We start from the raw sequence: 14,453 nt of genomic DNA on the forward strand, positions 1-14,453 counted from the left end.
TAAAGACTTAGAAATCAAAAAAATGTTATTTGTTTTTCTGTAGCAAGGGTGCATCATATTCCCTTCCACCCCCGCCCCCCCAAATGCAGACAAATGAGTCACAGTAACAGCAGGAGGAAAGCAATGAAAAGGCAGGCCCCCTGCGGTTGCCCAGGCCCGGCCCCCCCGTCCCCCCCGCCGGCGGGTGGCTCCTCGCGGGGAGACCGGCTCGCACCGCCACCGCCCCGGCCGCAGCGAGCAGGCCCAGCCCGGCGGCGCGGGGACTGCAGCGGAGTTCGCGCTTCCAGGGAGCAGCACACACCGAATCCACGACCGTCCTGCACAAAGCCGGGCGTTTCTGCCGCGGGAGGACCAGAGAGGAATCGGTCGGCTGCTGTCGCGCTTAAACGGGTGGCTATGGAGCAAACTGTGTCAGTGTCAGCCCGCACCGCCGACCGTGACCGCCTGCCCGGGTCAGGCTAACGCCAAGCCCCTGCTTTGACTTTACGGCTTTCTATCCCCGACGAGCCCGCTCCGGGGGGCCCGGCCCCCGGGCGCGCGGACTCCCGGCCTGGGTCTCGGGCGGGTAGCTTCCGCCTGAGCCGAGCGGAGTCGGGGTCCACCTCGGCTCCATAAGGTTTTTCTTTCCAAAGGGCGAAGCGGTCGATCTAAAGCGCCACTTTAAAGGCTCATCAATCTTAATCTAGGTTGCTCAAGTAATTATGCCCGAATCTCTTGTACGATTACAAGTGGATTTGGGTTTCTATTCCCCAGGCCCTCCTTTGTGTTTATTGGAGGGTCTGTGCGCGCGCTCTGCGGCGCCTCCTGCCTCCGCGCCCCCTCCGAAGCCCCCAACGCTCGGGCCGGTTCGAACCGCTCCCTTAACCCTTAAGCCACCGGGACGCTCCTCTGGATGCCACTTTTCATATTTCCCTTCAGGAGAAATCCAGGAGGTGTACTCTTGATTGGAGTGAGGTGAGAAAGAAGGTGACCTGATTCACATCGGAAACAAAGTGTCTTCTTATACATCGTTGGGCCTTGATAAAACCTCAGAAAAGTCGTCATTCTAAACACAGAAAGCTAGTGATTTCTGGTTTAACAGAGATTTCTGGCATTTGGAGACGATGAGTGGTCAAAAACATTAAAAATGGCGAACTGCTGCGTTCTCTTAAAATATAATTTAACATATCCAATCAAATTGGAAAAAAAATAAAAAATCATGATACACATTATCAAAGCCATACAAACTAATTTATCGAGATATACAGTATTACGAATTTTACGTTCACAATTCCATGAACTTTTAACGGGGGGCACATTTTCGCTACCTGTTTGCGTTTCTGAAAGGCGACCCCGTTTTCCTTTTGATTTTACTCCAATCTCATTCTATTGAATTGAGATTTTCTGGGGGTTTATAAAAGGGCTTCGAACTGGTCCCTCTTTAAGAAAGACACTCATGAAATATTCAGCCTTAATAGTGTGTCATTTTTACCCTTGTCCTTTGGAAATCTCCAATTACAACTTCCAATTCCATAGCATGTTTAAGGAGCGCTGGGTCTTTTTGTTGTAGCCTTCAGGGAGCAAACCAGCCGCAGAGAGAACAGAGTTAATCCACTACAGCAATACAGACAGGGATTATGTTTTAATCCCCTTTGGGGGAGTCTCTGGATCCGATATTAAAATGTTTACATAAGGCACAATCACAAACCAGCAGATCTTCCATATGGAAGATTTTGTTATTTGAAAACCTTGGATCCCTTTCCAAATAAAAGTAGTTTAGAAAGGGCAGCATGTCTAGATATCAGAGAGATGGTGAGCTGGGAGATTCTGTTCTAGACGATAACTAGGTACAAATTTAATCTCATAACTGTTTGGTGTAGTGAGTTGGGGTATGAGTATAGATATATTCATTCTAATCAATACTATGGCAATAAAAGGATAAATTATATCAATGTCCTCAAGCACACACAGAAGGTGACAGATATTAAAAGACAGTGAAAGAAATGGATGGGACAAAACCTCCTCCCCTTGTATTGCTGCATACAATAGTTTAAAATTCTACCATCTGAAGTGGTAACTAAAGGAAAAATAATTTTATTTACCTTTTAGAACTGGCACTATAATGTTTAAGAAATATTGATCCATTACTATTTTTGAAAGGATAGGGATATTACTTGCCATTAATTTAAATGCTAATTTAAAATCTGAACTAGAACAAAGATCACCCAAGCATAATGGAAAGATTCTTTAGAAGAATAAACTTCTCTTTAGAGCCATGGGATCTTTAATCAGTTGAGAGGGTAAACCTAGAGTAGAAAATACATATGTTTTATATTTAGGAAGGGAACTATTCATCAAATATAATTTAAAGTTAGAATGTTAAAAACCACTTGTGGGTTTGGAGGATTCTACTGAAAACATAATTCTAAGCCTATAAGTCTTAATACATCAACTTTTAAACAGAACTTTACAGTTTACACAGTTCTTTTACATTTTTATTTAACTACCAGTTCAGTGTTCACAATTTTGGGGCTATGGATGTGTCAATACCTTCCTGCCAAAGACCACCAGGAACATAACTGTAGTGTAGAAAGTTGGGTTGATTGCTCACTTGCAGTGAGGGAAACATGGGAAGGAACCATGAGATGACTAAGTAAGAGGGTATCAGAAAGGACTTACTGTATTGTAGGATCAGGGCTTTTGTTAAGTGATTTGGGGAAGGGTTCAGGAAGGCAGGGCTTTGCTCTGGGCTGGGCTCTGTCAGGGAGTGGCAATAATTCTGTGATTGGAGATCTTAATAACTCTTATCTAGGACTAGACCTAGGCTAAAAACTGTAATTGACAAAGAAGTAGCAGTCACTCCTATAATGACGGAAGGGGGATGTTAATGTTTAGGCGTTGTGCAGAGTGACCCTGTTTTTGTCTGTGCTTAGACAAAATTACAAAGTTGTTCTTTGCCTCACATCATCACGTGGCCTTGTCTGATGCTGGTATTCTGTGAGGTTGTTTATGTCCAACAGGAGAGCACCATGGCGGAGCTGTGAGCCCCAGGCCAGCTCCCAGTGATACTGAGGCCTCCTTGTAAGGGTCAGGTCCATTTGTTTCCTGAGGTCAGGGGCTGCTTTTCTCTTCCTCAGATCCAGGAATTAATCATTTCTTAAGGGGGGTCAACAGCATTCTGGCTATTAAAAGTCAATTATGGCGATTAAATTCTCAAACGATGCTAAAATTCTTTACAAGTTTCAATATAAAGCACGACAAAGAATATATATACATAGGGACAAGGAGCTGAAGTTTAATTAAAACTGGCATCGTTACAATTATTTGATGACTTTCAGTTGGCAAAAACTATACTTAGTGTACATGAAATTATGATGTATTTTAGAGTCACTTGAATATTCTCTGACCTTAGTTTAACATTAATACAATTTTATCAGCTGTATGGATTTACTCCAAACTCACTTTGAAACCACATGTTCAATTTGCTTTTGGAACATGTAAAAGACCATTATTTTGGGATAATAAGCATTGACTAATCTTTGTAAAATTACTAAACTTAAAATCCTGCATTATTTAGAAGAAATAAAACTAATCTGAGATCCTTTACGTTTACTGAAAAATGATATCATTCCAAAAAATTTTTAAGATGAAAATATAATAGGTAAAAACTTACAGCTCTATAATGTGATAAAATTTGTAGGAAAATAACTAACAGCATGAGTGACTGAACACATCTAAAATATTTATCACTGCTTTGGACTTATTTTTAAGTAGGGTACTATCAATTTAAAGAAAATGTTTTGCCCACAGAATTAAAAGAATAAAATGTTTGAATCTCAAAGCAACTGAAGAATATGAGAATATGAGAAAGTTGGAACTTTGTTTTGGAATCCTAGGAAAACTTTAGGCATTAAGAAAATGGAGATGTCTGTGTATGAGCCTGAGGGAGAGGGAAGTTAGGAGGAAAATGCTGCAGAAGATCTGAGATTCCTTTTACCCAGAGTACTTACTTCCCTGGGTTTCAAGCATTTGAAATGCCTCAGAAAAAAAGAAAGTATAGTAACAAAATCTCTACCAGTGACGCTTTCCTTTATGTACAGAGAATATTGTTAGTGGTCCAAATATATTATCAGAACAATGATGCTCTGAAATTTCCAAAAACTTTTCTTGTGATGAAAAGAGTTACAGAATATTTTTGCTTAAATCAGGAAAATATAACTTGAACAACTGATAAAATACATAACCCAAGTGTTATAAAGTTAACTTCCAGCATTATTATCTCCTTCCCTAGCATACACACACCACACTACTGATTATATAAACACTGCATAAATCCAAATTTTATACCAAGCTCACTGTGCCCAAGAAGTGGCCTCTTTGTGCTCTCTGGTGACTTTCTGAACACAATCTATCCTTAGATTGAGATGAACAATAATCAATCATACCCACAGTGCAGTGGTTTCCTTAGATTACTACTGTACAAAATGAGACAGGTGCTTGAGAATGCCCATGAATCTTTTCAGATCTGAGCAAACCTACCTCTGGTAAAACTCAGCTTACCAGAGTCTGAAACAGAAACAGAAAGAATGGAGCCCTCTATATAAGAACAATTGAAGGCTGCATTTTAACAAAGTATCTGTTCACCATGGCAGAACATCTATCTAAAATCTCATTTAATGTGTTTACAATAAATAATTTTTAAAAGTCCTGAGAGAGAATCTGATAGGCTCTAACTTTAACATACCATTTATTTTTTTGATTCCCTTGTAGGACAGATAATACTTTACGTTAAAAAGAAACAAACAGAAACTAGTGCATTTTCCACAAAGACAAAATTTATAGAAGAAAAAGCTTACGAAGCATATACACTCTAAGTAAAATATTACTGACTTATTTACCAGCACAAAAATATACTAAAAACAGTGATAGTTTTTATGTTCATTGTGATAATTTGCGCTGCCTTTTGATGCACTAAGTGAGCCAGCTGAGATTTGTGTTTCTAGTTATATCACATTCAGTTCAACATATGGAATCCATTTTTCACTCTCTGGAAGAGTATTGACTCTTTTATAGCACTAGGATATCATTTAATGATCAAGAAGAGTAAGTTCCTGCTAGACTGGATGAGTGAATAAACCAGGGGAGATGACTTAAATCTACTGTACCAGGAGGACTAGGTCTTTGCACCTCTTGGTTGGACTAGTGCCTTGTCTTTAAGTTCCCATGGTTTCCTGGGCACATCTTTATTGCAGCACTTATATCAGATATTATGTGTTTAGAAGGCTGTTTCTCCCACTTGGCATAAGCTACTTGAAGACTGGGGCGTTATCTTCTGCATCTAACACAGGCTCTGTCACACAGTAAGTAAGCATCTGTGTTTACGGAATTGAATATAGAATATAGAAAACGATATACACCATTGTTGCATTTTTATGTCATAGTAAAAAGGTCAATTAAAATAATAGATTACATCTTTTATATTTTTCTGGAATTGATTTCAAATCGTTCTTTAAAAATATGAAAAACATTACATTTTATAGAAGAGATCAATTTAAAATAAGCTGAAAACCAGTGAGTTACAATGTAATTGGTCAGTCCAGCTATATTACATGCATACTATTATTTTTTTAAATGACGTAATTTTATAACTGCCATATTTTTCCCAGTGTGTAAGTTGTTTCCTCTTTGTAAATTAAATGCTTAGAGAGACATTTAACTCAGCATTCATTCATTCATTCATTCATGTAGTCGACAAAAATTATACACTGTTTTGTGCACTGAGAGAGAATGCAATAATGTATAAGACATGGATTTTACCCACAAACAGCTTAAAATACATAGTAAAGATAAGAAATACACAGGAATAAGCATAGCATAAGGGAGAAAGGGTTTAGCTAAGCGTTGTTAAAGCACTTGATGTATATGATTCTCATTTGTTCCTCATAATGTACCTAGGAGATAGGTACTGCTATGATCTCCATTTTACAGAGAGAAAATGAGACTGGGAGCTGAAGTAACTTAGGGAAGGTCACACAACTAGGAAATGGTAGAGACAGGATTCAAACCCGGTGATCTGACTCCAGGGTATTTACTGTTATGTATACTGCCTCCCACCAAGAGAAGGACAGAAAAAAAAGTTCTATAGGCATTCACAGAACTGTGATGCTTTCCAGCCTTTGTGGGGGGTCAGGGTGAGGCAGTGAACTGAAGTGAGCTGTGATGGATGGGTAGGAGTCAGACTGGTGCACATGCGGGGAAGAGTGTTGTGAAGTAGGAGAAGAGTTTGAACAAACAGATGCAGGATGTGGACAGTAGGAAATAAGATGGGCCAGCGATTAGGAGGTGTAAAGGGGAGCAGTGTGAGACGGGACTGAAAACACACGTAGCCTCCAATGTCAGGTTTTTTTAGGTCAATGAACCAAAGATTAAAGCTCAGGTATTACAGTGTGGAGCAGTGGTGTCTGTCCTTTTTCGGAAGCTCACACATCTCTTAGAGAAGATGACTAAATATATGGCCCCTTCCTAGAAAAATTCACATGTGAACATTCATCCATCCTGACCGCATAATAAATGAAGTATTCATATTTTGGAGAAAATGAAATTTGGTTATTTATCTTAATGTCTTCCTCTATCTAAAGATTTTTCTGCCTCTGCATTTATCGTTATCCCTTTTTCTCCAGAAAATGTAACTTTCCTCCTGTTCAGCTCAGTTACTCTCTCCATCTGGCATTCGGTCCTACCCTCCTCCACTTTAGCTGCTCTTTTATCTTGGTCTCCTCTCCTTTGTTAAGCTTCTGGACTTCAGTTTTCACCTCTTAGTTCCTCATTCCTATTCACTCCTTTTGGCTTCACCCTCATCCTCTACTTAGGCCAAGGTGTTAGGGACATACATATTAATTAATATGCTAAAAGTTTGGAAAAGTCCTTCCATCAATTAAAAAAAACACACAATCTGCGTAACATTTTATTTTTAAACTCAGAATTTTCCAAATACCTTTAACTATACTCTTTTCTCACTAGCATATTTCAAAATAACTGTGTTCCAAGGAATACCAGTTTGAAAGTGACTGAGCCAGAGTTCCTTGACTTCTAAAGCATGCTATAGACATAACTCATTTCACTGCACTTGGCAGAGACTGTGTTTTTTACAAATTGAAGGTTTGTGGCAACCCTGCATCCAGAAGCTTGATAGAGCTTTTTTTTTTTTTTTTCCCCAATAGCACTTGCACACTCCAAGTCTCTGTGTCACATTTTGGCAATTCTCATAATATTTCAAACTTTTTCATTATTATTATATTTGCTATGGTGATGTGTGATCAGTGATCACTGACATTAATACTGTAATTGTTTTGGGGCACCATGAACCCTACCCGTATAAGACTAAACTTAGTTGGTAAATGTTGTGTTTGTTCTGACTGCTCCATGGACCCTTCCATTCTCTTGTCTCTCTCTCTCCCTATTCCCTGAGACACAACAATACTGAAATTAGGCCAGTTAATAACCCTGCATTGGCCTGTAAGTATTCAAGTGAAAGGAAGAGTCACAGGTCTCTCACTTAAAATCAAAAGCTAGAAATGAGTAAGCTTAGTGAGGAAGGCATGCTGAAAGCAGAGACAGGCCAAAAGCTAGGCCTCTTGTGCCAAGGAGTTCGCCAAGTTGTGAATGCAAAGGAAAAGTTCTTGAAGGAAATTAAAAGTGCTACTCCAGTGAGCGCATGAATGATAAGAAAGGGAAACAGCCTTATTGCTGACTGGAGAAAGTTTTAGTGGCCTGGATAGAAGATCAAACCAGCCACAGCATTCCCTTAATCCAAAACCTAATCCAGAGTAAGGCTCTGACTCTCTTCAGTTCTATGAAGACTCAGAGAGGTGAGGAACCTGCAGAAGATAAGTCTGAAGCTAGTAGAGGTTGGTCCGTGAGATTTAAGGAAAGAAGCCATCTCCATAATATAAAGGTGAAAGGTGAAGCAGCAAGTGCTGATGTAGAAGCTGCACTGTACAAGCAACTTATCCAGAAGATCTGGCCAAGATAATTCATGAAGGAGGCTACACTAAACAACAGATTTTCAACGTAGATGAAATGGTCTTCTACTGGAAGAAGATGCCATCCAGGACTTTCACAGCCAGAGAGAAGAAGTCAATGCCTGGCTTCAAAGCTTTCAAGGACAGGCTGACTCCTTCATTAGAGGCTAATGCAGTTGGTGACTTTAGGTTGAAGCCAAAGCTCATTTACCATTCTGAAAATCCTAGGGCCCTTAAGAATTATGCTGAATCTATTCTGCCTGTGCTCTATAAAATGCACTAACAAAGCCTGGATGACAGCACATCTGTTGACAACATGGTTTACTGAATATTTTAAGCCCACTGTTAAGACCTACTGCTCAGAAAAAAAGGTTCCTTTCAAATTATTACTGCTCATTGACAACGCACCTGGTCACCCAAGAGCTCTGATGGAGATGTACAAGGAGATTAATGTTGTTTTCATGCCTGCTAACATAATTTCCATTCTGCAGCCCATGGATCAAGGAGTCATTTTGACTTTCAAGTCTCATTATTTAAGAAATACATTTCAAAAGGCTATAGCTGCCATAAATAGTGATTCCTTTCATGGATTTGGGCAAAGTAAATGGAAAACCTTCTGGAAAGGATTCACCATTCTAGATGCCATTAAGAAAATTCGTGATTCACGGGAAGAGGTAAAAATGTCAACATTAACAGGTGTTTGGCAGAAGTTGATTTCAACCCTTATGGATGACTTTGAGGGGTTCAAGACTTCATTGGAGGAAGTAACTGCAGATGTGGTGGAAATAGAAAGAGAACTAGAATTAGAAGTGGAGCTGGAAGAGGTGACTGAATTGCTGCAATCTCATGATAAAACTTGAAGAGTTGAGGAGTTGCTTCACATAGATGAGCAAAGAAACTGGTTTCTTGAGATAGAATCTACTTCTGGTGAAGATGCTGTGAAGACTGCTGAAATGACAACAAAGGATTAAGAATAGTACATAAACTTAGTTGATAAAGCAGTGGTGGGGTTTGAGAGGACTGAGCCTAATTTTGAAAGCTGCTCTCTTGTGGGCAAATGTTATCAAACAGCACTGCATGCTACAGAGAAATCATTCGTAAAAGGCAGCATCAATCCCTGTGGCAAACTTCACTGTGGTCTTATTTCAAGAAACTGTCACAGCCGCCCCACCTTCAGCACCCACCACCCTGATCAGTCAGCAGCCATCAACATCCGGGCAAGACCCTCCACCAGCGAAAAGATTCTGACCTGGAGGCTCAGATGACGGTTAGCATTTTTTTTTAACAATAAAGTATTTTTACATTAAGGCATGTACATTTTTTTAAACACAATGCTATTGCACGCTTAATAGACTACAATATGATATAAACATTAAACATAACTTTTCTATGCACTGGGAAAACAAAAAATTCATGTGCCTCGATTCATTGTAATACTTGCTTTGTGGTGGGGTCTGGAACCGAACCTGCAATATCTCCAAGGTAAGCCTGTCTTCTCTCCTGTTCTCTTTCTGCCTGACTTCCTTCTTGGTATCCCTGAGGAGCTGTCCTTTGTTGGCCAATTAAACCTTGTTGCTCCACAGGGGATCTGACTTTGGGCTACTACTCTTCTACTTTTATATTCTCACTTTCCTTGGGTGATCTCAGAGGTTTAAATTATGAGCTCCATGCCCAACCTGGTTCTCAAATTTCAAACCATTCTATACATTTGAAAAATATGGATACCCAACAGACCAATCTGACCAGTCATCTTCATTCTTCTCTCCCCTAAAACCCTGCATCTTTACATTCCCAAACACATTTAACAGCTTCCACATCATTTCTTCTCCCGGGACAGATTCCCCTCGTTCTTACTCCTCACAACTGGTCAATTATCATGGTCCTTCACATCTTACCTCCTAAGTGTTGTTACAAGTTGCCCTCCTCTCCTCTTTCCTCCACCACCAATTTAGTTTAGGCTCTCATCACCTCTGATCTGGACAACAGCCTCCTGCCTCAAGTCTGGACATCCTAAAACCATAATCTGTACAGTGGCCTGAGTACTTTTTAAAAAAACATAAATTAGGTCTTTTCATGCTTAGAAGTCGTTCATTGTCTCACTGTAGCCTTTAGGATAAAATACAGGTACCTCATGGCACAAAATGCCTCCCACCCCAGTAACCTTCAGAGATTTCTGCCTCATACTTCTACCCGAATAATTTAGACCTACTGTAGTTTCACAGAGAAGGTGGTAGTTTAGCATACTATGTTTACATGTCGTCTGTAACAACTCCAAATCTTTTACTTATGATTAACTAAAAGGAATACCCATCCAGAATCCACACGGCGGTCAAGGGCCCTGTTTTGTGTTATCATGGCTTCCTTTGTAGATGTAGGATTTTTTTTTTTTTCTTTTCATTATCTGTCCTCCCTCTTCACTGTAAACTCCTTGAAAGCAGGAACTTTAATCATATGTGTCTTTTTGCTCCAAGCACCCAGCGTAATGTCTTGTGCACAGTAGATATTCAATATTTCATATGTGTTTTGTTTGGATAACCACATCCAACCTGAGTCAAGTTGGGATCTGGAAACAGAGAATAAGGACCCAACAGGTCCTTCCAGCTCTTATCTTTATTGTGTGCGATGAATTTTGACATTTTCTATTTGAATCTTTTCTTTGCATTTTATTTCCTTTACAGATAATGCTGGTAATAGTCCAAGTAATTGATTTGCTAACACATCAATGGGTTATAATTCAGGATTTAAAAATAAAACCCAAAATAAAGCACTGATGTAGTAGAATGAACAAGGGCTTTCGGAGAAGGAAAAGTGGGCTCACTTCTTGGCTCATGTATTGATATTTGTTATATGATCATAAATAAATACCCCAACGTCTGACCCTAAGTTTCCACATCTTAGAATGAAGTATAATACCTAATTCATAGAGTTGTAAAGTTATCTGCCAGCATCATTTGCCCATCCACATTTACTCTTTACTACTTTAACTAGCTCATTCCACCCACCCCCGCACCCCGAAAGCTTGCTGGTGAATGAAGACTCATCCATACAACCCAATCTTAGATGCAAGATTTATTTTTAAAGAAAGTTTTCTGTGATATTTGGTTCTTAACATTCCTGTTTTAGATACAAATTGAACTGAAATAGCACTACAACTCTATTTAGCTGTTTCATCTGTTAGTGACTTAAAATGAAGGAAAAATTCAACAGAACTTTGAGGAAAAAACACATAAAACATTACTATCTGTCATCTTCTGATCAATAAAACTGCCTAAACATTTTATCTGGAAAGAAGATATTTAACAATATTTAGCCAGCAAACTGAGGCTGACTTTCTCTTCTTTTTTGCTGATAAAAAGTTGTTCTAGATTTATATTTATTGGACTGATGATTGATCTGATGGAGCAGATGCTACTGGAACAACTACTTATAAATGGATTTCCATGTAAAACTTGTCCTTAGTGCTGACTGTTTATGTTGAGGTACCCTTGCAGGCTGTTGCTCTGGCTCCATAGCACTAAGTCATCGAAACAAAATAATTAAATAAATAAAATATTTTCAGGATGCAGAGAGACTAATTTGTCTTTTTGTATGGCACTGCTCTAAATGTAGTGGCAAAATCAGTTTTCTACCTGTTTGCGAATTAGTGCCAAAGTCTTTCAGAGGGAGGGCAGAGCACTCAGAGGTGAGGCAGTGATGAAATCTCACCTCTTCCTCTTCTCCACGTTGCTAACGCCCAGAGTTCGGCATTAGGAACAGTTTTGTTATCTCACACTTTTTTTCCCCTCCAAGTGTGACAAATGTGGTGACCCACATGTTTTCAACAGGTGAATAATATCCTCATCATATCCTCTTTAAAAAACATGACATTTGAAATATTAGCTGCCTACATATAGGAGAGAGATGGTCTATTGATAAGTGAGTTGAGTTGTTCATTGCCACTACTTTTCAGGTTGGTAGTAAATATAACTATAAATCTGTAGAGGGATTACTTTGTGGGAAACTCTCCATACAGAGAAAACAGTAAAAAATAAAAACCGGTTTCAACTAGAACACTGTATTAGAAAGAACAGACCTCATCACTGTGGTTTGTGAAAGATTTGCAGCATAACAAAGAATGGCTTATTCTTAAAATAAAAAAAAGATGTAAGAACATTATATATAAGCTGAATCATGGTTGATGTCTAACGAACGTAGTTGAATTATGTCCTTTTATTATATTTTAAATTTACAAAGTTTGGTTAGTGGGATGTTGTTACACTTAAAAGTACCTTAAAAGTGTTTTTATAGACTACAGAATCCATGGTTGGAGAGGACATGCATTTTTGGAGATACAGAAAGATGGATACAGTAAAGTATTTGCAGACTCTAAAATGGCCTTGTAGACATTGTAAAAATAATGAAGGCTAAGAAGGCTAGATATTCAAGGTGAAGCTTTTACTGATTTTCACAACTTTTCAGCTGAATTAAAAAATTAACTTAGAAGTTTAAGTATTTTAGCTTTTGTAAGAAATGGGCATGTGTTAATGTTGTCTCTAAGAGCTTTGCGAATTCTGTTTGAAGCTGAACACGAACCCTTTGGGTATACTATTTATGACTGCAAAGCAACTTCCTAATTCAAAGAGAGACAAAAAAGACTTATAAAGACTCATAAGGCTTTTTCAACATCAAATAGCTTTTACTAAACAACATTTTGATGAGTTAAGTGTGAGTGAGTCAGGGACATATGGATTAAATTTCCCTTAAAACACATTTGGGTTTAAAAATTAAGGGGAAAATCCTGAGCAAAATGCATTTCAGAGAATCCAGAATGTTTAAAAGATATTTTCCCCTAAATACAAATTATCAGGTTGATTCCAGTCTAGTTAGACTTTGTAATTAAAACATCTTAAGTGTAACTTTTAAGGAATTTTTTTAAAATACTAGTTTTTTCAGGAAAAGAATCTTCATTAATCATATTAGAATTGGACTGTGTGGAACAGTTAGGCCTGACTCAAGCTGACATGATCTGAGTCAGAATTTATCTGCATCTATGAAACAACTGACCTTGTTCTCATCTATAGTATTTATATTCTTATTCCATTAAACAATTATAGTAATTTTTTTCTGTGCTTTCGGCTTATATTCTTTTTATTCTTTAAATAACACATTTCCCTGAAAAACTCTTAGTTTTTAGAATTCTGTTGTTCCTTTCATTTTATTATTATAATTTTCTAGACTCTTGAGTTCTTCCTTCTTGTATGCCCTATACTTTGCTTTTATCTTCCTTTCTTATTAGCTCAGTTTTTAGGTAACATTCACTCCTTAAATAAGCAAGTTTGCCTCTGGTAGATGAATATTTCAAGTTAGAACATTTAAAGGCCTAAATTATCGATCTGATCATCTTAATTGTCTACTGTCACTTATTAGGGTACGCATATTCTATACCATAATTCCTGGTTATTTGAGTTGCTGAGTAGGGGTAGCAGAACTGATTCTCCTGCTGACTTTTCTTTTCCTATCAGTCTCCGAACCCCAGAGTTCTACATAGTCACTAAGTATTCAAAAACTGTTACTGAGTAAGTAAATGAGTATGTGAAATGCAGTCAAATAGAGATTTAGGGAGGTAGGAATGGTCAACCTTAAAAAAGTTCTAAGTAAATAAGTGCAGGGGGCCAACTGTACAGTGATGGATGGTAATTAGAATTGTGAAGGTGATCACTTTGTATTTATACAGATGTTGAATTATAACGTTGTATGCCTGAAACTTTCATAATTTAAAAAAATTCTAAGCAACAGTTTCCTCCTCCGTCCCTATCATTTGATACCTGCTTTTAGTTTGAATTGGTAGAACAGAGATTGTATGAAATGCAAAGATTTGACTGGTTAACAATAAGAAAAACAGTCTGAACAGGTACTGCCCTCTAAACATCAGTGAAAGTGCATGGGAACTGTGATGAGCTTCAAAGGTGAGTCACGTGGGGAAAGTGATTGTCATTTAGGAGAACCTCCCACTGACCACATTCTATTTCTCTTAGTAGACCTCCCTTATTTCTATATTTTTCTCATCCTTAAATTCACATAACGCATTTCTTCTAAGTTTCGGATTCTTGACTTTGATTAGAGTATGTATGCGTGTGTGTGTGTGTGTGTGTGTATGTGTGTGTGCGTGTGTGTATGTGTGTGTGTGTGTAAAGGATTGTAAATCTACCATTTTGAAACCCACCCCCACAAAAAATCCAACACTTACACTCTAACACTTCTTCCCCATGTTGCTAGTTCCCTATACTAATTATTCTTTTTAAAATATTCAAAATAACATTATAGTCCATTGGTTATAGGACATCTTTTCCATGTGATAGAGAGAGTTATTATTTTTTTGATTAAGAGTCACAGTGGTATCTTGATGTTAAAAATGGAGACCTTAAGAGACATTTAGTTAAAATGACATAATTAGTAGAAACTGGGATGGAACCA

General features: G+C 38.3%; 1 protein-coding gene across 4 annotated transcripts in view; it reads right to left on the minus strand.

The window, feature by feature from the left end:
• The window catches only part of NBEA (neurobeachin), a gene marked incomplete at its 5' end in the record, with an annotated part of 629,414 nt that overhangs the window by 201,650 nt on the left and 413,311 nt on the right, over positions 1–14,453 (minus strand). The gene's annotated exons all lie outside the window — the stretch shown is intronic.

The sequence above is a fragment of the Grampus griseus genome (assembly GCF_964374135.1).
Source record: "Grampus griseus genome assembly, chromosome: 18".
Taxonomy (NCBI): domain Eukaryota; kingdom Metazoa; phylum Chordata; class Mammalia; order Artiodactyla; family Delphinidae; genus Grampus; species Grampus griseus.